We start from the raw sequence: 26,838 nt of genomic DNA on the forward strand, positions 1-26,838 counted from the left end.
TGTTTTGTGTCGTTCTGTGCCCATATTTGTGTGTGTGTCTCAGGGTATGTATTTCTACAATTGTGTGCACAGAGCTCAGAAGGAAAAAAAACCTCATGGGCAAATTTCTCTCTGTGTGTCTTGTTAACTAACCCTTTCCTGGGAAAAAGAATGTGAACCACTCTGGTAAGCTTGCTAAATTTTCTTCCTTTACCTTTACATTCCTAAACTATGACCAGATTCAGGAAATATGGAGGAAAAACAAATAAGCATTAAGGGAATGTTTCCCCTCAGATTGCATGTTTTTATATCATGAACTAATCAGAAACTAAGTTTGGGACTAAAATATAAATTCTATACTGTGAATCCCTAAATTGTCGTTTAAATGTTTTCATGAAGGCTGAAATATTCTAGCAAATTCTGAGTTAACATTCTTTAGAATTTGTTTTTAAGGAAATTAAGAGTATTCCTCCCACACCCCTCCCCCAGAATGCTACATAAGCAATGTTTTATAGCTAGATAAGAACGTCATCTCACTGACCATAGAGACTGGGGCAAGGGAAGAGGGGGGAGTGGGGAGGAGGCAGACAGTGATATCTGCGAAGTTTCAGAGGGGAAAAAAAAGCTGCAATCTTAACATTTTAGAATAGATCTGGCACTTAGAAACTCTCTGCCTGTTGAGTCAATCTGTGCCCTTAGGCTTAGGCCTGGGGAACCAGTTTTGATGCTGTTATAATCATTTCCCTGCTTTTTCCTTTTATAGCAAATTTCTATAATCATGGCAAGTGGCCAGTATACGATATGAGCATAGGGCAATTATGTAAGATCTTACTGTTTTCAATCTGAATGTGTAGTCATTCCACATCCCAAACAACTAAGTAAGTTAGTACTTGGGCTTCTCATCTGCTTGCTAATAGTTATCTAGTCATGTACAAGATTAAGTCCCTGAAATATCTCCTTTCAGAATGCTACGGGAATAAATGGACAAAAATAAAAAGCCTGTGAGACAAAGACGTGAATCTGTTCATTTGTGAGGTTAAAGTCAGAAACTTCTGTTTTAAGTATAAGAATTTCATTGCAATGGGTCACCTTAGTGAAGAGCAAAGTTTGTGTAATCTATTCATTTGAATATGGTTAACAACGAAACATGTTTTTACTACAGGCAACTCACTTGTCATAAATTGTTCCCTGTATATAAGTGGGAATTAATTACTTCATATACATCCCATCTGGAGTCTTTTGTTACAATGAAAGTCACCCTCTTATAAGTTAATTCATTTGTGCAACCATTGAACCTTGGGGAGTGGAAAGTCTCTACCTATCAAAGAGTGTTTGTTGTTACCTAGGATTAGATCCTTAACAGCATCTGATCCTCCTGAAGGAATTGGAGTTAAATGGAGTGGAAAACAAAGTTGGGTTTATCCTGTTCATTCAGAACTGAACTTTTCCCATTTGAGTCTGAGATTTAGGTTTAGGTTTGATCCATATCTTTTCCTGGCTTAATTTTGAGGTCTTCACTTTAGTCTTGGACTTTTTCGAGGGAATCCTTAAGGCTGACACCAATATTTTCCTGCCTTTCCAACTCAATGTGATCTGCCCAAGTAGCTCATCTGCTTAGGATGGGAACCATCCAGGAACCTTCTGAGATAAGTTAATTTGTCATAATCAAAGGAACCTTCATCTACATTGATCCACATCGGATCCCTCTCGGTTTATGCATTCCAAAAATGTCAGAAGCTAAGCAGGGAGGGGCTAAGAGAAGACCTCCATCACCTGAGCAGGGAAGACCTATGAGTAAGATTATTTTCTTGGATGCCTGTGATTCATTGTAACTTTCAGGATGAATTAAAGTCTCTATTCTCAGAGAGACTCCAGCTTGAGAGATCTGATGGGCAGGAATAAAGGAAGAGAAAAGGCACAGTCCCAATAATGTATCAGGGAAGAAAGAAGCAGAGAAACACAAGGTTCAGGGACAGGCCCACGGTCACAGTCCTGGTGTCTTCCAGGAGAAGAGAGAGAGTCCATTCCATGGAGATGCTGGATTCACACATCTGGCCCTTGCTTTCTATTTTTCTGAATTATTCCTTGGGTAGTAGGTACAACTGCTTAGCGGTTAGACAGTCCTAGTCAACTAATTATTATGATTTAAGAAAATTTCCTGATATGGGTAGAAAAGGAATAAATAGAACAGGAGAGAGAAAAGGAAATAGGTACATAAGAGTTTAAGCTTCATGACAACAAAACAATTTCTATTCCCACAATCCTACTCAGGTCTACCCAATCTTAACAGTTGCTAGTTTGTGATTAATTTGGAGGAAAGGATTTTTCCCTCCCCTTTGGCAAGAGAGCTGGATACTCCAGGAGGCTAATTAGGTCAAAGGCTTACCTTGTGATATACCTCAGTGGTCCTGAGGGATGGCTGGTTCCACCACTGGGAAAGGAAATCCACTCACGCCACGTCTGACACCAAACTGTTAGGAATTTCTTGAATAGGGAGGTCCCTGGGAGAATCTCATCCACTAATGGATCCACAAACATAGAGAGCCAGACTAAAGAGATAAGACTTAACAACGCAAAGGAAGCTACTCAATGGAAGCAATGTTTTTTAGGAAATGGTATGTCCTTATATAGCAAGACAGAATTTAGGTTACCCAATGAATGACATTCTGCATCATTTAGTCACATCAAAGGAGTATTGTTCTACTATATGTGAAAAGATAATTACTGTTTTTGATGTAGACTTCTGTAATGGGAGGCTCAACAGTCCATTGCATCACCAAATCGTTAGGTATTACAGATTCTTATGAGTCTTGCAGATGGTCTGCTAGAAAGCCCATCCAAAAGGAAAGAAGAAGGTTGCAATTTTAGAAATGAGGTTTCCATTTTATTCACAAAATATATTTCTAAATAGTGCATCTTTTCTTCCAAAGGGCAATGAACTCCTTTATCTACTAAGCAAAGACAGTTTGTAACTCACTCCTGCATCTCACACAGGTATGGCAACCATATGTCTGATTTCAAATATTCTATTCCATTGTCCCATAAACCATCTAAATGTCCTGGAAATTCTAATATTTCAATGAATAGCATCTAAATATGTCATGTCAGCAAGCATCATAATAAAATATGTGGTCACAGAAGACTGAGAGTCACAAGTAGAAGAAACACCATGCTTACTAACCTGTGTTATTTTATGCCTGTCTTATGTTTTACGTAGAGAGATGTTTGTGGAGAGATATGGAATAAGCCACATTTCTAGCAGTAAAACCCAACAAATAAAGACTACACTCACCAAAAGAAAAGCATAGATGCCTTTAGCAACAAAACCAAATTCATTCACCGTGCTGATAGGAAAACAATAATTATCATTTCTACTTTCTGTAAATCTGTAGAGCACTGTGGAAAGCAAAAGAAACAACTCCAAGACAGTTACTCAAGTAAACAGATGTATAACTCGCAACAAGTAGGATGCACACAGACATATGTGTATGAGCAGGGTTAGATTTTACTATAATGGCTTTTTTATGAAACAAAATCAAAGGAAATGCTCTATTTGGCTATACTAGTGAGGTACAAGAATACATGGGAACACGAAAAAAAGAAAAAGCCCCAAACCTCTCATCCTAAGAAACATCTGCTTTAAAAAGAGAGAAATTACATATGGTCCAGAAAACTAATTACAGAAAAGAAATATCTGTTGGAACAGAATAAACAATATCAATTGCTTCTTCAGAAACACCTTGTCACACTGAGCTTACTCAGCAAACTCTAGCAGCCCCGGAATTACTGGGAACCAAGGTGACAGTTATTTTAGGTTCAAAGTCAAATAATCTCTATTTTCCTATTTACTCTCCTTCTGTATAGTTCAAAGTTTGAGATGTTCAAAATTACTTCATTACAATTTTTTTATGTTGAAATGAGTGCAAATGGCAAAATTTATCTTATTTTTATGTGTGCTTTTAATTCAACTTTATAAAATAAATCTTTTCTGGTCTCCTCCCACACTACAGCCTTTCTTAGCCGAAAAGTAAGCCAGCTGGAACCACCTTAGGGATGAGGATGGAAGGCTATATCTCACACCAACATTACGGTCAATCAATGATCAAGCAGCTAGTAAGTTCTTACCCTGTGCCAGGCACTGTGCTAGAAGTTTATATTCAGATGAGAAAGAATCTTGGGGCTGATTTATTATTATTTTTTTTAAATAAAACTGGCTGCCTATTTCTCCTTGCCCTGTAGCTAACAAATTAGAGCATCTGGGGAGTCACTCCAAGCTTGGTTTTGAAGAATCATTATTTCTAAGTGTTTCTGAAAGACTGGATCATTCACAGACATTCTGTAACTGGTTCTGGTTGGTAAACCACATGGTTGGGAAGAGACTTTTTCAATTGGCTGCATAAGCCACAACTACATGCATATCAAACAGGCCTCTGCCAGCACTGGATGTCTCTTTTTGATTCATTCAATGACTCCTTGCCCCACCTCCCCACCACCCAGATCATGGAAGAGACCACGTTGTAAAGCCATGGTGGCCCCAAGAAACAAGCCTTGTTCTTTGGCCTTATTTTTTGTTCCTTTCCATTACATGTGAAGCAAGTGGAGTCTGACATTATAAGTTTCCAAAAGTTGAGAGCAATCCACAGGATTCTGGGAGTCAGAATACAAGCTAGGTTTTGCATCAATGCCCCAAGGAGCAAGAAGCAACCTTTGGAAGGGACCTTTAGGGTTCTGGGCCTGTGGTAGCTGAGACAGCTTGGTGGGGTTGATGCTATGTAGGAACTGGGCTAAGTTTTGAGCTTATTTTCCAGAAACCAAATTGGTACAGGGAAGAGCACTGAGTGTTGAGGAAAATGTGCACTTGCTCTTACTATATCTTGGAAGTAAATAATTCCTCTGTAAAAGCTAATTGATATTAAATGGAACCTTCCTGCTAGTCACAGGCTGAGAACAATACAGCTAGGGGAAGCTCAAACTGATAGAAGTGAAGAAGAGAAATAGATCCCAACCCCTCAGAGGGGGTGACACTTCCAGTCTAGTGTGGTGGAGTCATCCAATCACACAAAAAAGACCGAAACAAGATTTCTTGTTCAATAAGGAATTTTCATAAAAGTGCTGGAACAGACAGAAAAATTCTTTGAAGTTTTGATTTTTCTCTGTGGGGATCCCATACCCACTTTTTCAGGTCAGGACTTTTGCCAGCCAGGTCAGCTACTAATACTAACTTAGTAAGTGCAAAGTAATACTACTCAGAGATGACAGGGAGGAAAAGATTCTCATACCGTATGTCCTGAATTGGAGTTCCATAAACTAAAATGATTTAATATTAAGGAGTATTTGGGGGATTTCAAGGTGATACCAAAAGGCTGTGAAGATTTTTCAGTCACTTCCAAGGTAAATGCCTAACCAACCACTTGAATTATTAAAACAAGGGGGGGGAGTAGGGGTAGCAAAAGGCTATACAACCACCTGAATTTGGGGGTAAAAAGGGAAAACAGATGATTAATAAAATGAGATCAAGTGCAATGGTAGCAAATTTGGAAGTTCACAAGTCATGGAGAGGGGGCGCTGTAGAGAGATGGGAAACTCATGTCTAATTTTTTTTGAGGACTTTCTCCAGAACTCCAAAGTAAAAAAAATTAAAATACAATAAATTCACAAAGCTAAGGAGTCTTTTCTATTGGAGGCAATGCCTTGCAGCTCAAGGACACGGATTCAAATCCCACCTCTGACCTTTTTACTCCCTATATGAACATGAACAATTCACTTAAATCTCCCTGGGCCTGTTTCCACATCTGTAAAAGGAAGCGACTGGGCTAGATAAACCTCTGAGGGTCTCCGTTTCAGCTCTGCATCTAGGATTCTGGGCTCTCTTTCTTTCCACCACCAAAAAGTAAAATGGTTATTAATTAACAACTGATCTTAGGGCACCTTGAGATTTACTGACACAAGTCCAACCACCTTCCTGTTGTAATTGACAAGAGTACAGGGGAGACGGCGGCGGGCAGGCAGATCCCCCAGGGTCACAGAACGCTCCAGAGTCTCCAGCCAGGAGGAATCTGGTGGCAAATTCCAAAATTGAGGCTAGTTTCCAAAACCAGAGGGCGGATGTTCTCTTCAGTTACGTGCGGTCCTGGAACAGCCAGCCTGCACTTAGTTTCGCTTTCCTTGGCTTGGCCCGAGGCCAAGGCCATTCATCTCTCTGCTGGGGCTTCGGCGCAGACTAGATCGTCTAGACCGCCTTAGACCGCGCTACCCTCCCCCACGTTCACTCGGCTGATCCCCGGGAATCCAGCGAGTAGGGAAGTGGCCGCGCAGCGCAAAAGTTTTCAATCTACGAGCAACGAGGAAGCATCTGCAGTGTGCCACTGGGAAACAAAGGCGGAAATGCAACAGTTACTCCCTTCGGGGAAAGGACCTTCTATCCCCGGAAAGCCAGGACTAGCTCAGAGCAAAAGAGATGAACAAATCCAGGGGCTGCCCTTCATCTCGGATTTCCCGCCAACCCCCAGTAAACGACAACCACCACTACAGCAACAGCATAACTGAATGTAACTTAATAAACATGTATTAAGTGCCTCCTACGCGCCAAGCACTCTACCACTGGGCCGGAGAAATGAAGCCAGAAATGCCAACAGTTACCCATTGGGAAACCTAAGACTAGCCAGGAACAAAAGCGAAGAACAAATTCAAGGGCCAGGCTTGCAAACATACCAGATTTTCCACTGCACCATTTATTCTCACCCCCGCCAACAATAACTACAGGAACAATAAGAATAATTCAATTCAATTAAATAAATATTTATTAAGCGACTACAACCAGCCAGGCACCGTACATTCAAACCTGGGGAAGCTTTGACTAATTAGAAGCAAAAAAACAAGTCCCTGGCCTCGAGCAACAATACAATGGCAACAGCCACAACAGAAATCCAAAACAAAAAGCAAACCCCATCCAGCTTTGCAACCCATTTCTGGGCTTCCGGATCCCAAAAGGAACGGCGTCCCCGGACCCACCTGGCCACTCGCGGGCTGCTCGCTCCCTTTGGCGCGAAGTTGGCAGGACCCGGCGCGATGCAACGCTAGCGACCTGGGATTCTCTCGGGGATCCAGCCTTGCAGACATCTTGTTCTGGCAAGCCCTGGGCAGCCTGTGCAGGGCTGCCCTGGGCCCCCCGCCCCTTAAAGACGCAGCGCTGTATTCCCTCGTCTGGTCGGGACGCGTGGAAATGAATCGCAGACCCCCTTATGTCAAAAGACAAATCATTCACAAAATATTGAAGCCCAAGATCAGTGTGAGAATGACCCGCTGTAGGTGTCCATTAGCTTAAAAGAGAAAAAGCGGATTTACTTTTTTTTTCAAAACGAAAACTTTTTTTTTTAATGTGATCTGCCAAGACCTGAATTCCCAGGTTTGTGTTTCTCTTGGACTGTTTCCTTCTCTTTGAGTGGGAGGCTCATTAATGTTACTGAGGGGAAGTGCCCCAGTCAGAACCGCTGGAGTCCGAATTTACAACCTGTTGCAGTGAAGTATCAACTGGTGTGTGTTTTTTTTAATCTGGATTTCTGAATTTGAGAAGGAGTTGTGATAATTAGTATCATTATTACTACTGTGCTAGCTTCGTTACCATAGTCAACCACAACAATAATAGTGGTGCGCGTTTATGCAACTTTTTACGGTTGACAAAACGCTTTAACAATACTCTGGCATTATCTTGTATATACAGATTTATGTGCATGTTGGGTGCCCCATTAGAATGTAAGTTCCTGGAGAGCCTCAATTGTTTTTGCATTTCCTCGTATCCCCAGAGGTGCCTAATAATAATTGGTTGCTTAGTTGATTCTGACAACTTGTTGTAAAGGACCTCTAAGGCCCCTTCTAGCTCCAAATCCATTGAATCGTTACTCATAGTTGAATTCTGACTGATTATAGTCAAAGTAAGGGGGTTGGGAAGTATAAATGAAACCAGAGCTGAACGATGAACCAGGAAGAACTAAGAAAGGTTGAAAGACTAAAGCTCTCAGAGCAAATTTCAACGATTCCTTAAGCACTTATGTGCTAGATGGGCGCTAGGTGGCGCCATAGTGCACAAAGCTCTGAAGATGACCCCATCTTCATGAGTTTAAATCTAGCCTCAGGAACTTAACTGCCTGTGGACCCTGGGCAAGTCATTTAACCCTGTTTGCCTCAGTTTCCTCACCTGTAAAATGAACTGGAGAAGGAAATGGCAAACCGCTCCAGTACCTCTGCAAAGAAAACCCCAAATGGGGACACGAAAACATGTGCCAGGTGCTGGGGATACGAATAAAGGTATGTCATCTGCCCAGGTCACTGAAGTCGTACTGCAGTCCTTAAAACGTTAGAACGTAAGTCTACTTTTAAAATTTTTACAGCCAAGGGATGAATCATATCATTGCCCTTATAATTAGGCATATGACAATAAGGAAAGGATTAGTTTTAACTATTTTAGAAATCAAAAGCAACCTAGGTTGAGTGAGTTTGGTATTTTTCTTTCTTTTGCAAAACAATTGGGGTTAAGTGACTTGCCCAGGCTCACACAGCTAGTAAGTGTCAAGTGTTTGGTCTGAGACCGAATTTGAACTCAGGTCCTCCTAACTCCAGGGCAGGTGTTCTATCCATTGTACCACCTCGCTGCCCCAAGTTTAGTATTTTTCAAAACTGGCACTTATAGCTACAAGCAACTGGTTGAAGAGTTAAAAATAATAAGCATTAAGAATTAGCCTTATTAATTAACACTTCAATTGATCCTTGATTTCATCTGTTTAGGTGTAACAAGAATCATCAATCTAAAAAATTTTTAGTCAGATCTGGGCTTCTACCTCTGTAGATAATAATAACAACTACTACTACTAGCATTCATATATCAATTTAAGGCTTGAAAGGCTATACAAATATTATCTGATTTGATCTTCAAAATAACCCTTTGAGGTAGGTGCTATTCTTATACCCATTTTACAGATGAGAAAACTGAGAGATGTGTTAATTTGAGTAGGAGGGTGGCAGTGACTAAGAAGTCAATCTTTCACTCCCCTGTCTTAGAGAAGGATATTTGGAATAAAATTTCTCTGTCCCACATTAAATGTTTGAAGTCTAAAGACAGGATTCTCTTTTGATGTTCAGGATAGGAGCCACTTTCTGGGGTCACTTGGGACAGGAAGAGAAGTAGTTCCTTGGTGGGGGGTGAGGTAACAGACAACTTCATCTCAGCCAGTTTAGCTCCCCTCCCACTAAATGCTTATTACATAGATATCAAGGCAACATATTTATAAAGGCAAGCAGCAAAAGAGTAATTGAGAAATCATTTAGATTAGCTGAGGTCACAGAACACACAGGTGTTGGGGAGGCTCTGCAACTCAGAAGCAAGGATCTTCACTCAGCTGGGGAGAGAAGGCTGTCACTTAAGAAATCCACTTTTAGCAGTCTCTAGAGATGAAAGCACTAGAGTCCAGGGACATATTTGTGCTGGCTTCTCCTTAGATGGATTCAGCTTCAGGGGACCTCCTGTTCAACATTCAAAGTTGGCCCCTTCTTTCTTCTTGCTCCATCTCTTTCCTCTGCTTCTCTCTCCCAAAAGTCTCTTAGCCAATCAGGAATCATGTACATCTTCCTGCAACATCACAGGACTGTCTTTCAGGGAAGTACCAAGCTTTCCTGGGGTGAGGACTACGTGGTTTACTCCATTCAGCTGTCCATATTGTTTTCTTATTCTATGTTAGTCTTGTTCACGACCTCCCATAATTCCTCTATAGAGTATCTATAACAGGGGCTCCCGACCTGGGGTGTGGACCTACCTTTTAAGGGATGTGAGAAGCTTGTCAAGGGAGTTGGGGAAACATTTGGTAAATGATGATGATAGCTAGCATTTCTATGATGCTAAAGTTTGCAATGCACTTTTCATTTCATCTTATTTGATCTTTCCAATAACCCTGTGAGGGGGTTGTTATTTTTATCCCTACCTTACAAATGAGAACTCTAAGACTGGAAGAGCCTTGTCCAGGGTCATATAGCTAGTAAATGTCTGAGGCAAGATTTGAACTCAGGCCTTCCTGACTCCAAGTCTGGCGTTCTGTCCACCGTGCCAACTAGTTGTTTCACATTAATACCTAACACAAGGCCATGGCTTTCTGTGGTGGGGCTTTGCTTTGCACTTGCCCAGATCGCTGAACATGGAGACACTGAAATGGGGGATACCAGAGACCTGCTTCTAGAAGACATTCTTCTATGTTTTCCTATCACATGGGTATTTAACAGCTTTTTTCCATTTCTTGTGTAACCATGACAGGCTGTGTCTTTAAACCTTTAGACTAGGGCATTTTCTCTTTCCAGTAGTGCCCAAGGAAGGGTGAAGGTCCTGTTCATCAGCCACAGAGACACCATGAACTGCCTGGGTCAGGGGGAAGCTACCTCCCCCCTCCTCCTTTTAGGCCCTGTGTCCTAGAAAAACTGGCTTGGGATTTGGTCTGTTTTGCTCTTTTTCAGTTCTAGACATGGGCAGTAAAGTCAGTGGACCCTGACTTGAGCCGTGGCAATCTTGGAGGCAAGACTCCAGGCTAGATGTTTCTGCCAGCCCAGCAAGGAAGCCCTGAGATGCCAAGGTGTTGGGACACAAGCCCAAGGGTTGGACTTGCAACTTGGTGGGACTGTGCTACATAGGAACTGAGGTAAGCTGTGAACCTAATCCTCTTCTCTTGCCCAGAGACTGAAGTAAGAAAGGGGGAGATTATGCCCCTATTTGTTGGAGGGGGGAAATGATTGTATATTTGTTCACCTTTGAAAGGAATATTCCTTTGTAAAACTTAATCTAATTGTTAAGTGGTGAAATGGAACTGGAGGATGGGGGCACCCCTAAAATTAGGAGAAACACCATTGATGGTAGCTTCATCCAATGGCAGAAACACTAGACTGGAGCACTGGGGAAGCATGAAATATAACCCACCTGGCCTTCCAGCAATGGAATCAGGATAATAACTGTTATCAAGGAGGTTGTAGACACTTCACTGACTCATTCTGTCCAACCTACTCTCGCGCTGGCATATCTAGAATTCCAGAGAGAAATACGACCACTACAAAATTTTCTCAGGATCCTAGAAATCACCGTATTAAAAGGAAATCTACTTCCTTACTCACTACTCTAGCTCAACCCCCTATTTAGACATTTTTATTTAGACAATCATCTACTCACAACTATTACGCTTTTAGAATTTAAAATTAAACACTTAGCAATAAGGCAAAAGAAATATCATAGGTACTCATATTTTTTAAATTTTGTTTTTATTTTCAGTTCACTTTTATTTTCACATTCTCTTTTTCCATACACCCCTTCCAGAAGACAAGAATTACAATATTCATTATACATTTACACTTATGCAGAGCATATTTCCGCGTTAGCTATGTTCTGAATTTTAAAAGCAAGAAAAAAAGGAAAAAATACACTTCAATCTGTACTCATGAGTGTATCAGTTGCCTATATAGAGGTGGATAGAATTTTATATCATGAGTCTTTTGGAGTTGTGATGGATTATTGTATTGATGAGAGTTATTATGTCTTTCACAGTTAATTATCCTTACAATATTGCTCTTACTGTGAAGATTGTTTTCCTGGTTCTGCTCACTTCACTTTGCATCAGTTCATATAGGTCTTCCCTGGTTTCTGAAATCATCCCCTTCATCATTTCTTATATCACAGTAGAGGTACTCACTTTAGCAAGTGCATATATAAGATGCATCACTATCCATTTATAAACCTGGGTAACAATTTTACGGCCACGTTTCTCCTCAGTGTGGAGATATTGGGCACACACTTAAAGGAACCTGGAAGTGAAGCATGAGGGAAGAGAACTCAAATGCTTGGGGTAACTCAGAACTCTGGGATTCAAGCGTTGACATCACTGGCCAGTTGAGTGACATCTGAACCACACAAAACCACTTCTTTACCAGATAACATTTGCCAGCTCTTTCAACTTAGAATCAAAAAGGGTTGCTTCTGAAGGTCACTAACAGGTCACTCGAATCAAGGCTGAGAATGGCCAAGTTTATCAGGCCCCTGATCCATACAAACCAGCCATTTACATACCCTCATCTGGATGCCAGGTATTGTCCAAAAACAATGGAGCTCACAGTAAACATCTCAGGTTGATTCTGTGGGCACCTCAACCTCGTCCCGCCTGCCTTTCTTATGCAGCAAAGTAGCCGCAGTACCTTTCTTTCCCCATTTTACTTCTCTTTCAAACCTGAGAGTCAGACAATAACAAAATAAGTATGTCAGAAAGTTAGCCTCTCCTAAGCTTTAGGTAAACTTGATAACAGTAGCTAAAACTGCTGCTGCCATTCAGCCGATTAGGAACTAGCCGCCAAAGCCTTCTGGTGAGCTAACCGCTTTCTGTTGGTCTCTTGGAACAGCTCCAATAAACTGACCACCTATGGTTTTTTTTCCATCTTTCGACAGATTCTTTCTTCATTAGTCTCAGTCTCTTCTTATCTCCTGTTCCTCTTATACTTTTCAGTGGCTTAAATCAAAGCTTTCTTGTATTGTCAACCTACAATTAAAAAGGTAATGACATGACTAATATGGAAATCTTTTACATGAATGCACATGTTATAAATGATATTGGATTGCTTCTCAGGGATGGAGGAAAGGATAGAATTTGGAACTCAAAACTTTTTTAAAAATATTTTAAAAATTGTTTTAACATGTAATTGGGGAAAAATAAAATATAAACACAATAAATCAGTCAACTTGCTAAAAAAAATAATGATTAAAAATCCATATTTCTTTTTTTTCATAAGTCGGCATTTATTTAAGTTGAAGAACAGATTATGAAGGGGGTGGGGGGCACATGGATAACAGAGTCAAAGGTGGAGCCCTAGGGGAGAGGGAAGAAGTGGGGAGACAGGGAGACGAGAGCCTTTCCTCTGTGTCTGCTCTAGACGGGGTTGATCTTGATTTATGAGCCTTGGTCCAGGGCACACAATGAAGCACGCAATAAGATGAGGATCCATGGGAGATAGGGCATCCATCCTTGTCCTCTGTGCTGCGGAAGGTGTACCCAGGTCCATGGCCTTGAACTGACCCAGTGGCCTGAAAGCCTGAGAGCATCAGGCTGAGTATGAGACAGCCTCATAACTGTCTGCCAGAAAAGCACCTCCAAGCCTTGGTGCTTGGAAAGCTACCCCAACTGCAGAGCAAGAAAGGAGGGGAGGGAGGATGCTTACATACCTTCCAGTCTTGTCTGGAGAAGAACTTGGAGTTAGGCAGTTTCCCTATATGGCCCACCAAAATGATGGGTTTAGGGGTTCAGGGGTCCTGGGACTCCAATATCACAATATTCAGGTCCTGCCCAAAAGAATTTGACCCAAGCCTTCTTTCAGCCAAAGACAAGGTTTATTAGAACATCCATCATATTGGACAGACTCTTAAGGAGTCTGAACATGAGTAAGCAGTGGCTAGATTATAAGAATCTGAGCCAAAAATCCATATTTCTATGGAAAAAAAGTATCAACTCCCCAATTTCCCCTCATTTTCTTGGCTCTGATCCTCTCTGGATTTTCCTCTTCTGCTCCCAAATGGGAAATTTTGTTAGGAATCTGTAAGGATGTAGAGGGCCACAGGCTGTTCATGAAGTCTCACTGATGGGCGGAGGCACCTCTGGGGTGCTGATCTATGAGCAAAGGTCGCCTGGTTCGGTGCTCCATTATATGGATCTTTAACAATCTTTAACTCCCCTAGTTATTGTATGGTCATTAGCAGTTTATCTGTGATTGGAGTCAGATAAGTGCACAGGATGTGCATGCACTGTCCTTAGCACAGCATGAGCTCTACATCATCATGACTTGAGAAGTTCCTGTTACTTTACTACTTAAGTGAATGCTTTGTTAAAATTGCTTCCATCTTGTCCCCGGCCTCATCAATGCGTATTCGAGATAGAAGATCAAGCTGGTCTTGATTCATCGGGTGATTGGGAAATCCTAGGCCCTAAGTAGGCTCTGTAGCAGAGTGAACTAGTTGTGCACAACAAAATTTATTCCTCCCTTTTTCCCTCTGTCTTTCAAGCCCTGCCCCCCTTCAACTCTATCTGGTAGCTTCCTGAATTAGAATGTAAACTCTTGAGGCTAAGGGCTGTCTTTCTTTTTGTTTGTTCTTGTATTTCCAGTCCTTAGCACGGTGCTTGGTCCATAGTAAACAGTCAGTTCAGTCAAATAACATTTGTTAAACACCTACTATGTGCTGGGCACTGTGCTAAGTGGTGGAGATAAATAACAGTCTTTGCTCCCAGGAACCTTTAATGGGAGAAACAACATGTAAACAACTATGGATAAACAGGATTTATGTGTGTGTGTGTGTGTGTGTGTGTGTGTGTATATGTGTGTGTGTGTGTGTGTGTGTGTATACATACACATACTACCTATATACATGTATGTATATAGGTATATGATCAATTTGAACTGATCAACAGAAAGAAGGTATGACTAAGGTACTGAGGTACTCTTAGGGCAGACTGGGAAAGGCTTCCTATAAAAAGTGGGGTTTTAGCTGGGTCTTGAAGAAAACCAAGAGAAGCCGGGAGGTGGAGATGAGGAGGAAGAGCATTCCAGATATGAAGGGAACTATTGGAGTTTATTGAGTGAGGAGCAATATGGCAAGACCTGTGATTTGGGGGAAATCACTATGACAGCTGAGTGAAAGAAGGACTGGAGTGGGGAGAAATCTGTGGCAGGGAAACCGAACAGCAAGCTATTGCAATGGATCAGGTGTGAGGTGGTAAGTGCTTGTATGAGGGTGGTGGCAGTGGTAGAGGAGAGAAGGGGGCATATTCAAGAGGTGTTATGAAGGTAAAATTAATAGACCGTGGTAGCATTGGATATGCGGGGGGAGAGATTGAGGAATTGAGGGTGGCACCTAGCTTTTAAGCCTGGGTGATTAGAAGGATGATGTTGCTTTTGTCAGTGATAGGGAGGTTAGAAAGAGGGAAGAGTTTGGAGGGAAAGAGAATGAGTTCCGTTTGTACATTTTGAATTTAAGATGTCTACAGGACATCCTGTAGACATTTAAGATGTCTAAAAGGCAGCTAGATGGTACAATGGATGCAGTGTTGTGCCTGGAGTCAGGAAGCTTCATCTTCCTGAGTTCAAATCTGACCTTAGACACTTACTAGCTGTGCCTTGGGAAGGTCACTTAACCCTGTTTGCCTCAGTCTTTCATCTATTAAATGAGCTGGAGAAGGAAATAGTAAGCCACTCCAGTATCTCTGCCAAGAAAACCCCAAATGGGGTTGTTGTGGTTTCATGATGTATTGTGGCAGGACTGTCTCAAAGAATCCAGAGTTAGACCACCTCTAGTCCAAGTATAGGCATTTATTGAGGATTGATGCCCCTCAGAAGAGGGCTAGGTTCCAAGAGGAACCAGCAACTTAGTAAGATAACACGGGCAAATTTATAGTGTAATGATGCTGATTATGCAATAGAAATTATGAATATTAAAAAGGCAGGAGGGATTTGTTAAAGGATTAGGTAATGGGGAGGGGTCCCTTCTATGGTTCGGTGGTCAAACATCCTAGTCGTGCTGCTTTCTGATTGGCTAGTTATTGTGGTCCTGTCTGATCAAGATAGATAGTGAGGTATTGTAATCCTATCTGGGGCTAAATGGATGATGTGATTGTGGTAGGGTACAAGGTCATACCTGTTCAAATATGTGAATTGGATCCGGGGGCAGTGGCTAGCTAGGGGCAGTAGCTGTTTTGAGTCTGGTGGCTTGAAGTGTGGTTAAAGCCAGATTGTGTGGTTAAATCAGGACATGCCTGCTATTCAGTGGGGCCCATAAAGAAGGTAGAATGTTGGGGCTGGGGGCTGCTTTATTAGGATTCCATCAGGATGAAAAGATAGGACCAGCACTTTCCACCCCCAACCCCTAACCCTATAATACTCCCATCTTCCTTCACATAACTTCCTCTTCCCGTTCAACCTGATTGGCCCCAGACACATGTAGTCTGTGCCTCTCAGACTTGATGGGAGCCTGAGACCATTTGAGTCAACATTCCATGATGACTTACTGAATAGATGACACAGGGTCATGTAATCATCTTTTGCCTAGATGACACAGGGTCATGTAATCATCTTTTGCCCAGAATTACCTATTATGGGTTAGGTGATGCAAAGTGGTCACTCTAACAAGATGAGTAGAGCACAGGAGGCTTCTATTGCTAAACAGAAATGGTAGATTAGAAATCATTCTTGCCTGAGTCCTTCTGATGTTAGTGATTTTCACAAATAGTTGGTGACTCTGCCATTGGAGGCAAGTTTCCAAGTACTAGACTGAAGGCTTCAGGAGCCAGGAGGTTTCCCATCTATAAAGAGCTGGCTCCTGAGAAATGCCGTTTTGCCTGATTAATAGATGCTTCTGCAAGGTAGTCATGCAAAACTGGACTTTAGCAGTCACTAATATGGCAACAACAGCATAGGGTAAGTTCTTCAGTTGGCTAAGCCCCAGGCTACATAACTGACAAGCAAAATTAGACCTAATTTAAAAAGATAATCAGGGAAATTTTGCTAAAAGGTACTACAATCAATGAATTAATAGCAATAATGAAAATATGTGCGCCAAATGTAAGAGCATCCAGATTCTTAAAGGAAAAGTTAAATGTATCATAGGAGGAAATAGACAGTAAAACTATATTAGTGAGGGACCTCAATTTACTCCTTTCAGACTTAGATAAATCTAACCATAAAATAAATAAGGACAAAGTTTAGGAGAGAAATACAATTTTAGAAAAGTTAGATATGATAGACCTCTGGAGAATGTAGAATAAGGACAGAAAGGAGTATACCTATTTCCTCAGCTTTGCCTGGTGCCATAAAAACTGAGCATGAATTAGGGCATGAAAACCTGACAAACAAATGTAGAAAAGCAGAAAAATTAAATGCATCTTTTTCTAATAATAATAATGCCATAAAATTATGTTCAATAAAATCCTTGGAAATATAGATTAAAAGTTAATTGGAAAATAAATAACTTAATCCCAAAGAATGGGTAAATGAAAGAAAAAATCATAGAAATAATAATTTCATTAAAGATAATGACAATAATGAGACAACACATCAAAATTTGTGAGATATAGCCAAAGCAATACTTAAGGGAAAATTTATATCTCTGAACATTTATACCAATAAAAGAGAGAAAGAGCAGATCAATAAATTCAGAATTCAACTGAGAAGAATGATTATTTTCTTATTATATTGATAACCAGTTTTATATATGGGACTCAAAGATCCTCCTTTTCCTTGCTCCTCCAAAGCCCAGTCTCTCAAGGACATTTCTGACCTTGCCCAAAAATTCACCCCACACAGAACCCTCACATCTAGTTTGTAACCCCACCCTTGTTATACTCAGGTGGGACTGGTTGGAGAATAGATTCTTTTGTATAGACTGCTAGAGGCAGAATGAGCTGGTAAAGTGCAGACCTAATCAGAGCCACCATCCCCCATTCCCTCATTAGAAAAAGCCTAACTCTCCTTATAATATTTATCCTCTCATTAATTGTTAACCAATCAGAGCTGATTCTCACCCTCAGGGACACCCCCTTTTCCAAAGATATTTAAACATTTAATGGCCTCCATGCAGGGTCTTTGGTTACAAGAGAGAACCACTCCTCAATTTATTATCTGCTAGCCTAGTTCATAAGCTGATCATTAATTATCCAAAAGCTATGTCTCATTCATCTCACAACTGAAAAAAAAACCTAGAAAAATAACAAATTAAAATCCCCAATTAAATACTAAAACAGAAATCCTGAAAATCAAAGGTGAAATTAACAAAATTGGAAGTAAAAAAATGCCATTGAACTAATAAATAAAACTAGGAAATGTATTTTTGAAACAAACACTAAAATAAATAAGCCATTAACTCATTTGATTTTGTAAAAAGAAAGAAAATCAAATTATCAGTATCAAACATGAAAAAAGATGAATTCAAAACCATTGAAGAGGAAATAAAAGCCCAACTATATACTAATAAAATCAAAAACCTAAATAAAAATGGATGAATATTTACAAAAATATAAACTGTCCAGATTAACAGAAGAGGAAATGAAATATTTTAATAGCCCTATCTTAGAAAAAGAAACAAAACAGCCCAGGACCAGATGGATTTTCAAGTGATTTTTACCAAACATTTAAAGAATAATTACTTTCAAAACTGCATAAACTGTTTGCAAAACTAAATTTTTAAAAAAGTTCTACTACATTCCTTCTTTGACACAAACATGACCTTGATACCTTGATATCTTGAAACCAGAGAGAGCCAAAACAGAGAAAGAAAACTGTACACCAATTTCCCTAATAAATATTGATGCAAAAAAAATTTTTTAAAAATACTAGCAAGGAGATTATAGCAATATATCACAAAGATCATGCACTGTGATCAGACTAGATTTATTCCAGGAATGCAGAGCTGGTTCACTATTAGGAAACTTACAAGTGTAATTGACCATTTCAGTAACAAAAAGAACAAAATTTGATGCAGAAAAAGATGTTGATAAAATATACTATCCATTCTTGTTAACAAATATTAGAAAGCGCAGAAAAAATGGAGCTTTCCTTAAAATTATAATCAATGTCTATCAAAAACCAAGAACAAGCGTTATCTATAATGGAGATACAGCTTTCCAATAAGATCAGCAGTGAAGGAAGGATGTTCACTATCACCCTGATTATCCAATATCATGCTAGTAATGATAGCTATCACAATAAGACAAGAAAAAGAAATGTAAGGAATAAACATAGGCAATAAGGAAACAAAACTCACTTTTTACAGATGATATGCTGGTTTACTTAGAGGACCCTAGAGAGTCAACCAAAAAGCTAATCCAAACAGTTAACAACTTGAACAAAGTTGCAGGATATAAAATAAAACCACATCAGTAATTAGCATTTCTGTATATTACCATGCTTGCTCAGGTTCTGTATAATGGACAATGCTCTTGAGCTTTCCCAGTCACCAATGGAGGTGAGCAGGGCTGTGTATTTGCTCCCATGCTTTTTAGCATGAGGTTGTTAGACACCTTCAGTGAGGACAAAAACAGTATCAAGATTAGCTACCGCTTGGATAGTAAGTTATTTAACTTGAAAAGGCTACAAGCCAAGACTAAAGAGAAGGGAGAGTTGGTGCGTGATTTTTTTTGTTCACAGATGATCATGTATTCAATGCTGCCTCTGAGGCTGAGATGCCACAAAGTATGCATCAATTCTTTGCTGCTTGTGCCAATTTTGGCCTAACAATTAACACCAAGAAAACTCAGGTTTTGCACCAGCCAGTACTACATCATCTATACATGAAACCATTGATTACAGTAAATGGAGAAATTTTGGACACTGTGCATAAGTTCACTTTCTTTGGCAGTGTACTTTCCAGGGATGTACACATAGATGATGAGGTTGACACATGCATTGCCAGAGCTAGCTCAATGTTTGGGAGGCTCCAAAGAAAAGTGTGGGAAAGAAGAGGCATTAACTGCACCGAACTGAACATCTGCAGAATCATTGTGCTGACCTCATTGTTGTATGCCTGTGAAACCTGGACAGTCTACCAGCGCCATGTCAGGAAACTGAATCACTTCTACTTGAATTGTCTTAGGAAGATTCTGAGGATTCTGAGGATCACCTGGCAAGATAAGATACTGGATTCGGAGGTCCTTTCTTGAGCTAAACTGCCAAGCATTCAAACTCTACTGTAGAGAGCGCAACTGGATGGGCTGGCCACATTGTTGGAACGCCATATGTATGCTTGCTTAAAAGACTTATTTTATGGAGAACTCATGCAAGACAAGCACTCACATGGAGGTCGGAAGAATCAATACAAGGACACTCAACATCTCTTTGTAATCAGTTGTGAAACATGGGAGACACTGGCACAGCCCCATCCAGAATGGTGTGCCCACATCAAAGAAGGTACTGAACTCTAAGAGCAAAGCAGAATTGCAGTAGCTCAAATGAAACATGAGATGTGCAAATTCAGAGTCATCTCCACTCCAAATGTTCATATGAGTTATTTGTGCTCAACTTGTGGTAAAGACTTCCAAGCTTGTATTGGCCTGATCAGCTGTAGTTGGACACACTGTACTTTGATCCCAGCCTGGTGATGTAATTTTGGTCCTCTTCAAGAAAGAAAGACAACAACCACATATTACTAAATATGACCTAGCAGAAAGACATAGAAAGAGAAATTAAAATAACCATGGATAATATAAATTACTCTAAATGCCAATACACACACGGGAATTATATGAAAATGACCAGAAAAAATTTCACACAAATAAAGACAGATCTAAATAATTGGAGAAATAGCCAATTTATGGCTGCTTTTTATGTAATAGCAAAGTTTTAGAAACTGAAGGGGATGCCCATCAATTGGGGAATGGCCAAACATGTTATGGCATATGAATGTGATGGAATACTATTGTGCTGTGAGAAATGATGAAAGGGTTGGTTTCAGGAAAATCTGGGAAGACTTATATGAACTGATGCAAAGTAAAGTGAGCAGAACCAGGAGAAAAATCTACATTATAATAGTAATATTGTAAAGATAATTGACTTTGAACGACTTGGCAACTCTGATTGACACAATGGCACACTGTAATTCCAAAGAAGTCATGATAAAATATATTATCCACCTTAAGAGAGAACTTATGGATTCATAATGAATTCATAGTGAACAATATTTTTTCTTGCTTTTATTTTAACGTGGTTTATGCAAAAATTTGTCTACATGACTATATATGTTTGTAATTTTTTTTTTTGCCTTTTCAATGGGTGGAGAAGGGCATAAGAAGAGGGTGGAAATTTGGAATGGAAAAAAAGGCTCTGTCCTTTAAAAAAATTTTTTTAAAGAGATGACAAACTTAAAATGCAGAGAAAGCTGTGTGTGTGCACATGTGCATGTGTGTATGTATGTGTGTATGCAATGGCCAATGTAGACATCATTTTGCTAGACTCTGAGGGCTTTTCTGTCCTTCAATTGGGGATATAGGTGAGGAAGACAGATTAGAAATATACATAAAAATAAATTTACTTTTAAAACCCAAAAAATCTATAAACCTTTGTATCCATGGCATTCTCTACTTAGTAACTCTGTCATAAAGGAAACAAGGTTAGTCTGGCATGTCCTATTCTTACAAAAGCTATGCTGATTCTTTTTAACCACCAGTTCCTTCTCTAGATATTCATTAAGCATCTTTTCAAGAATATATTCTTGACATGCCTGCCAAGATACAGTTAATGGGTTGGCTAGTTTTGTTGACCTGCTTTTGTTTTCTTCCTGTTTTTCTTCTTTGTTATAAGACATGGCTCACTGGGTAAGGGAGGAAGGAGGCATATATTGGAAAACGAAGATGACGTTAAGCACTACAAGTTTCCAATTCATTTTGATTTTTTTCAGTTAACAAGCACTTATTTATTCTTTCTCCCACCTCCCCCCCCCACAAAAACAAAACAAAAATGTTAAACCCCTACAACAAATAAGCACAGTTAAGCCAAACTAATTCCTGTATTGGCTATTTCCAAAAATGTGTGTCTCATCCTACATGTTTTGTCCATCACCTCTCTGTCAGGTGGTAGGTAGCATTCATCATTATTAATCTTCTGGAATCCTGGTTAATATAGTATAAACTGTTCTCTTGGTTCTGTTCACTTCACTCTACATCAATTCACATAAGTCTTTCCAGGTTTCTCTGAAATCATTCTCTTCCTTAGTTTTTAGTCACATAATAGTGTGATAATGATACATGATAATGATAATCATATAATAACAAATTATATTACATCATATACTCTAATTTGTTTAGCCATTCTGTAAGTAATGTCTAATCTCTTAGTTTCCAGTTCTTTGTCACCACAAAAAAGAGCTACTATAAATACCTTTGCACAAATGGGAACTTTTCCTCTTTCTTTGACCCCTTTGCAACCTAAACCTAGTAGAGTATCACTGAGTCAAATGCAATATGCAGTTTGGTGACTTGGGGGGCATAATTCCAAATCGCTTTCCAGAATGGCTATACCAATTCAGAGTGCCACCAACAGTGCACCAGTGTGTCTGTTTTTCCTGCAGCCCCTCCAATATTTGTCATTTCCTTTTTCGCCAAATTTGCCAGTCTGATGAGTGTGAGGTGGAACCTCAGAGTTTATGCCCTAGAATTTTCCCAAGAATTAAAATTACACTCACTGGTCTAGAGTTTGCAAATTCCATTCTCTTTCCTTTTTTGAAAATTAGAACCACATTTGCCTTTCTTCAGTCCTATGATGCTTTTCTTATTCTCTGTGATCTTTCAACTATCACTGATAGCTGCTGAACAATCAAATCTATCATTTTTTCCCCCTCTCTCCAAGGTTATCCTTGTAGATCCACAATAATGTAAGCTCCCTTGCCCCTAACAAGTTAGCACTGCCTACAGAGGAGCAGAGTTGAGGGATAGAAGGTGATCTACTGCTTGATAACCACAGAGAGTATTGGACTTCCCTGGCATTTCCATCCATGGGGCTGAGACATAAAATACCAGCTCCCAAAACTTCCTTTTAAGACATTTCCAGAATAATGACTGGCAGTGCCACCTGGTGGTTAAACCTTCTTGAAAGGAAATTCTTATCTTTATGAATGTAATCTTTTTTTCATGCAACAAATTTAAGGGGCAAAGAATCCCCCCCACACCTCTCTCTCTCTCTTTCTCTCACCCCCTCTGAATGACCAGGCCCAATTAAAAAAAATTTTTTTTATATTCATAGCAGCTCTTTTTGAGGTGGCAAAGAATTGGAAATTGAGAGGATGCCCATCAATTGGGGAATGGCTGAGCAAGTTGTGGTATATGAATGTAATGGAATACTATTGTGCTGTAAGAAATGATGAACAGGCTGACTTCAGAAAAACCTGGAAAGACTTATATGGTCTGATGCTGAGTGAAGTGAGCAGAACCAAGAGGACTTTGTGCACAGTAACAGCCACATTGTGTGATGATTAATATTGTTAAACTGAACCCTTCTCAGCATTACAAGGATCTAAGACGTCTCCAGAGGCCTCAGGATGGAAAATGCTGTCCACATCCAAAGAAAGAACTATGGAAGTCGAATCGCTATCACTTATTTTACCTTCTGTTGAGTTTTGTTTCATCTTTCTGATGGTTCCTCCTATTGGTTTTAATTTTTACTTACAACTTCACTAATGTGAAAATATGTTTAATGTGTATGTAAATGTAAAGCCTATATCAGATTGTATGCTGTCTTGGGGAGGGTGGGGGAGAGGAAGGGGGAGAAAAATTTTCAACTCAAAAGCATATGGAAGTGATTGTTGCTAAATCAAAATAAATTAATAAAATTTAAAAAAAACATTTTTTTGTTTACTTTCTCATAGAAACTCTCCTCTTTCCACCTCATTCCCTCAGTTTTATTAGGACCTCTCTCCTCTCCACAGCAAGTCTTACATGTTTTCTCTGGTATATAGGAGATGGGAGACATAGTAGGGGGAAAGGGGCTATTATCTGTATATACCTTTTTTTCCATAATTACCTCAGATATAGTTCTACCTCAGTTCTACCTCAGGCAGAACTAAATTGAGAATTGATTATGCTATGTTCATACTCAAATACTTAAACCCCTCCCCCATTTACTCACCCTGGCTTTCAGAATCACATCCAGAAATTTGCTTTTTTTATACTGCAATTCTTTTTTCCCCTTTTTTTAGGTGAACATTTTTATATTTTTTCCAATTACATGTAAAATAATTTCTAATGTTTAGGTTTTTTAAAATTTTGAGTTCCAAATTCTCTCCTTCTCTCTCTTGCCTCTCCCCCTCCGGAAGAAGACCAAGCACTTTAATGTAAATTATACATGTGCAGTCATGCAAAACATTTTCATATTAGCCATTTTGCAAAAGAAAATGTAGACAAGAATAATAAAGTTTTAAAAAATATGCTTCAGTCTGCTTTCAGAATCCATCAGTTCTTTCTCTGGAGGTGGATAGCGTTTTTCTTATATGTCTTTCAGAATTGTCTTAGGTCATTGTATTGCTGAGAATAGCTAAGTCATTTATGGTTGATCATCGTACAGTCTTTCTGTTACTATGTACAATGTTTTTCCTGGTTCTGCCCATTTCACTTTGCTTCATTTCGTGTAAGTCTTCCTAGGTTCTTCTGAAAGCATCCTGCTCATCGCTTCTTAATATTAGCACAATAGTATTCCATCACAATCATACTTGTTCAGCCATTCCCCAGTTGATGGACATGCCCTGAATTTCCAATTCTTCGCCACCACAAAAAGAGCTGCTAGAAATATTTTTGTACATAGAGTCTCTTTTCCTTTTTCTTTTATCTCTTTGTATATTTACACTTTATACTATATAATGAAAATACTCCTAAAGCGTCCCCACCACATGGTCATCCAGCCTCTGAAGACTTCAGAGAGGGGGAAATCCCATCACTAATCTTCACCCTTCAGGCAGCCCATTCCCTGTCTGGACTGCACTGATGCTTAGAATAGTCAGGCTATTTCTCTCCTTGGCCTTTCCAATAGGCAATATGGGCTAGGTAGCTCAGTGGATAGTGCTGAGAAGACTATGGATCAGAGCTTAATTCCTTGAAGGAAGGGATGAGGGAACCACAGGGCAGTATACCCATTCCCCCAGATTTATCAATGGAAAGAATATGAGTGGATAAGCAAGCATTCATTAAACCCTTACTATGTATCATAAAGGAAAGAGGACAGTACTTGGTTTCATGGCACTCACAATCTAACCCAGGGCAGGCCACACTTATGGAAAGGTTCAGCACCAGGGTGGAGGGGAAAGCCGGGCACCTGAGAGTATATCCTGACTTCTGCTCTGAAGAGTAGGAAGCCTAGAGGGGACAGGTTCAATCCCACTGGGAAGGGGAGAACTAGCCTAAAGATTGGAGTGCAGTATGTAGTCTGGGTTCCCTTTAGCTGTGCTGGTGATTTGGGGTGGGGGTCAGAGTCTGCCTCAGTGAAAAAAGAAGTGGAACATGGTAGAAGAGAAAATATCCTATGAAGACATCGACAGTAGGTTAGTGGGGTAGTCTGGTGGCTTGACGCAGTGGGGGATAAATGTTTGTCTGCTCTAGGTGTAATATGAATGGATAGAGCACTGGAATGAGTGGGGGGGGCTCACAAAGTCAGAGAATCCTGACTGTTAAGGAGCTAAAATTAAATGGTAAAGGAGGTAAGGAAAACTGTTAACATTTTATGTAGTACTAAAGGGTTTGCAGAGGACTTTAATTATATCATTTGATCCTCACAACAACCTCTTGAGGTAGATGTTATTATTGTACCCATTTTACAGATACAGAAACTGAGGCTGGGAGAGAGTAAATGACTTGTCCAGGGTCATAGAGCAAGTAATCATTGGGAGCAGGATTCAAACTTAGGTCTTCCTAACACCAATTGAGTGCTTTATCCTCTCTTCTAGGCATCAGGCTAGAATGGGCTTGAGCAGCCTTGGGCTTGAGTTTTCCCTCTAACACTTGCTAGCTATATATGACAATGGGCAAGTCTTTTAATTTCTCTGTGCCTGTTTTCTCATATGTAACATGAAGGAAATATATATTGTACCTCACAGGTTTGTTGTGTGGAGCAAATCAGAGGATCTGGATTCAGATCCTACCTGTGTCATTTACTGCTTGTATAACCTTGGAGAAACCACTTATCCTTTTTATGTCTCAGTTGCCTCATCTGTTAAATAAGAGGGTTGGAATAGATAACCTCCCTTTTAGCTTGAAAGAAATTTATATATTTATATGAATTTCCTTGTGGAAAATCCCTCTGCTGGTGGGTAGATCAGCAGCTCCTCTCTAATTTATACTCTTAGATAATTGTTTAGGGAACTAAAAAGTTAAGTGACTTGGCCACAGTCACATAGCTCATATGGGTTAGAGAAAGCACTTAAACCCATGCATGTAGTAGTGTGTGAAGGAAAATAATGTACAGTATCAGGAGGACCAGAGTTCAAATCTGGCCTCAGACATGTACTAGCTGTATGACCCTGGGCAAGTCACTTCACCCTATTTGCCTCAGTTTCCTCATCTGTAAAATGAGCTGGAGAAGGAAATGGCAAACAACTCTAGTATCTGCCACAAAGAGTTGGACATGACTGAACAACAACAACAAAAGTCTGAAAAGGGAGGCTGAAGCCAAATTATGAAGAGTTTTAAAGTCCACACTAAGGATTTTGTGTTTTATCGTATGAGTGCTAGGGAGACAATGAGGTAACTTGGACATGAAAGTAACATGGTCAAACTTTTTCTTTAGGAATAGAACTTTGACAGCTGTACTGAAAATAGAAAGGGGGGAGAATGTGAGTCTGGATTCCAATTAGGAAACTACTCACAGTCTAGTCAAGACATGGTGAGGGTGAACTAGGGTGGTTGAGACTGGAAGGAAGGGATAGAAAATGTTAGACCTATGAGATCACATACTCCTGTAAGGTAGCCCTGATCTTGCTGTACCTAGTACTCTAGGTGCTTTGTCTATATGATTTCTGATCCTTTCAGAATAATATTTGCCTTGATCTAGCCTTAGTGGCTTTATTTGGGAACATTTTTTGTTTAGGCTGATGTCCTCTTAATTCAATTTTCCAACCATTCATTACCTACTATGCAGCTGTACCTTCCCACTGGAACTCCAGAGACAAAGCCCTGAAGGAGCTTGGGAACTCTTTCCCTGGGGCAAGGCTATTTTGATTGCTGGAACCTCACTTCTTTTGTTGTTTAGTAATTTTTCAGTTGTGTTGGGCTCTTTGTGACCCATTTGGGTTTTGGCTTTGTTTTTTTTTTTCTGCAAAGACACTGGAGTGGTTTGTCA

General features: G+C 39.9%; 1 protein-coding gene across 1 annotated transcript in view; it reads right to left on the bottom strand.

The window, feature by feature from the left end:
* ZBED3 (zinc finger BED-type containing 3) overlaps window positions 1-7,123 on the bottom strand; it is a 28,894-nt gene extending 21,771 nt beyond the window's left edge. Inside the window, exon 1 of the mRNA XM_020998484.2 lies at window positions 6,991-7,123. The gene's annotated coding sequence lies outside the window, so the exon portion shown is untranslated. The remainder of the gene's footprint in view (window positions 1-6,990) is intronic.
* Window positions 7,124-26,838: the final 19,715 nt, after the last annotated feature.

The sequence above is a fragment of the Phascolarctos cinereus genome, unplaced genomic scaffold, assembly GCF_003287225.1.
Source record: "Phascolarctos cinereus isolate Bilbo 61053 unplaced genomic scaffold, phaCin_HiC Scaffold_4;HRSCAF=312, whole genome shotgun sequence".
Classification (NCBI taxonomy): Eukaryota; Metazoa; Chordata; class Mammalia; order Diprotodontia; family Phascolarctidae; genus Phascolarctos; species Phascolarctos cinereus.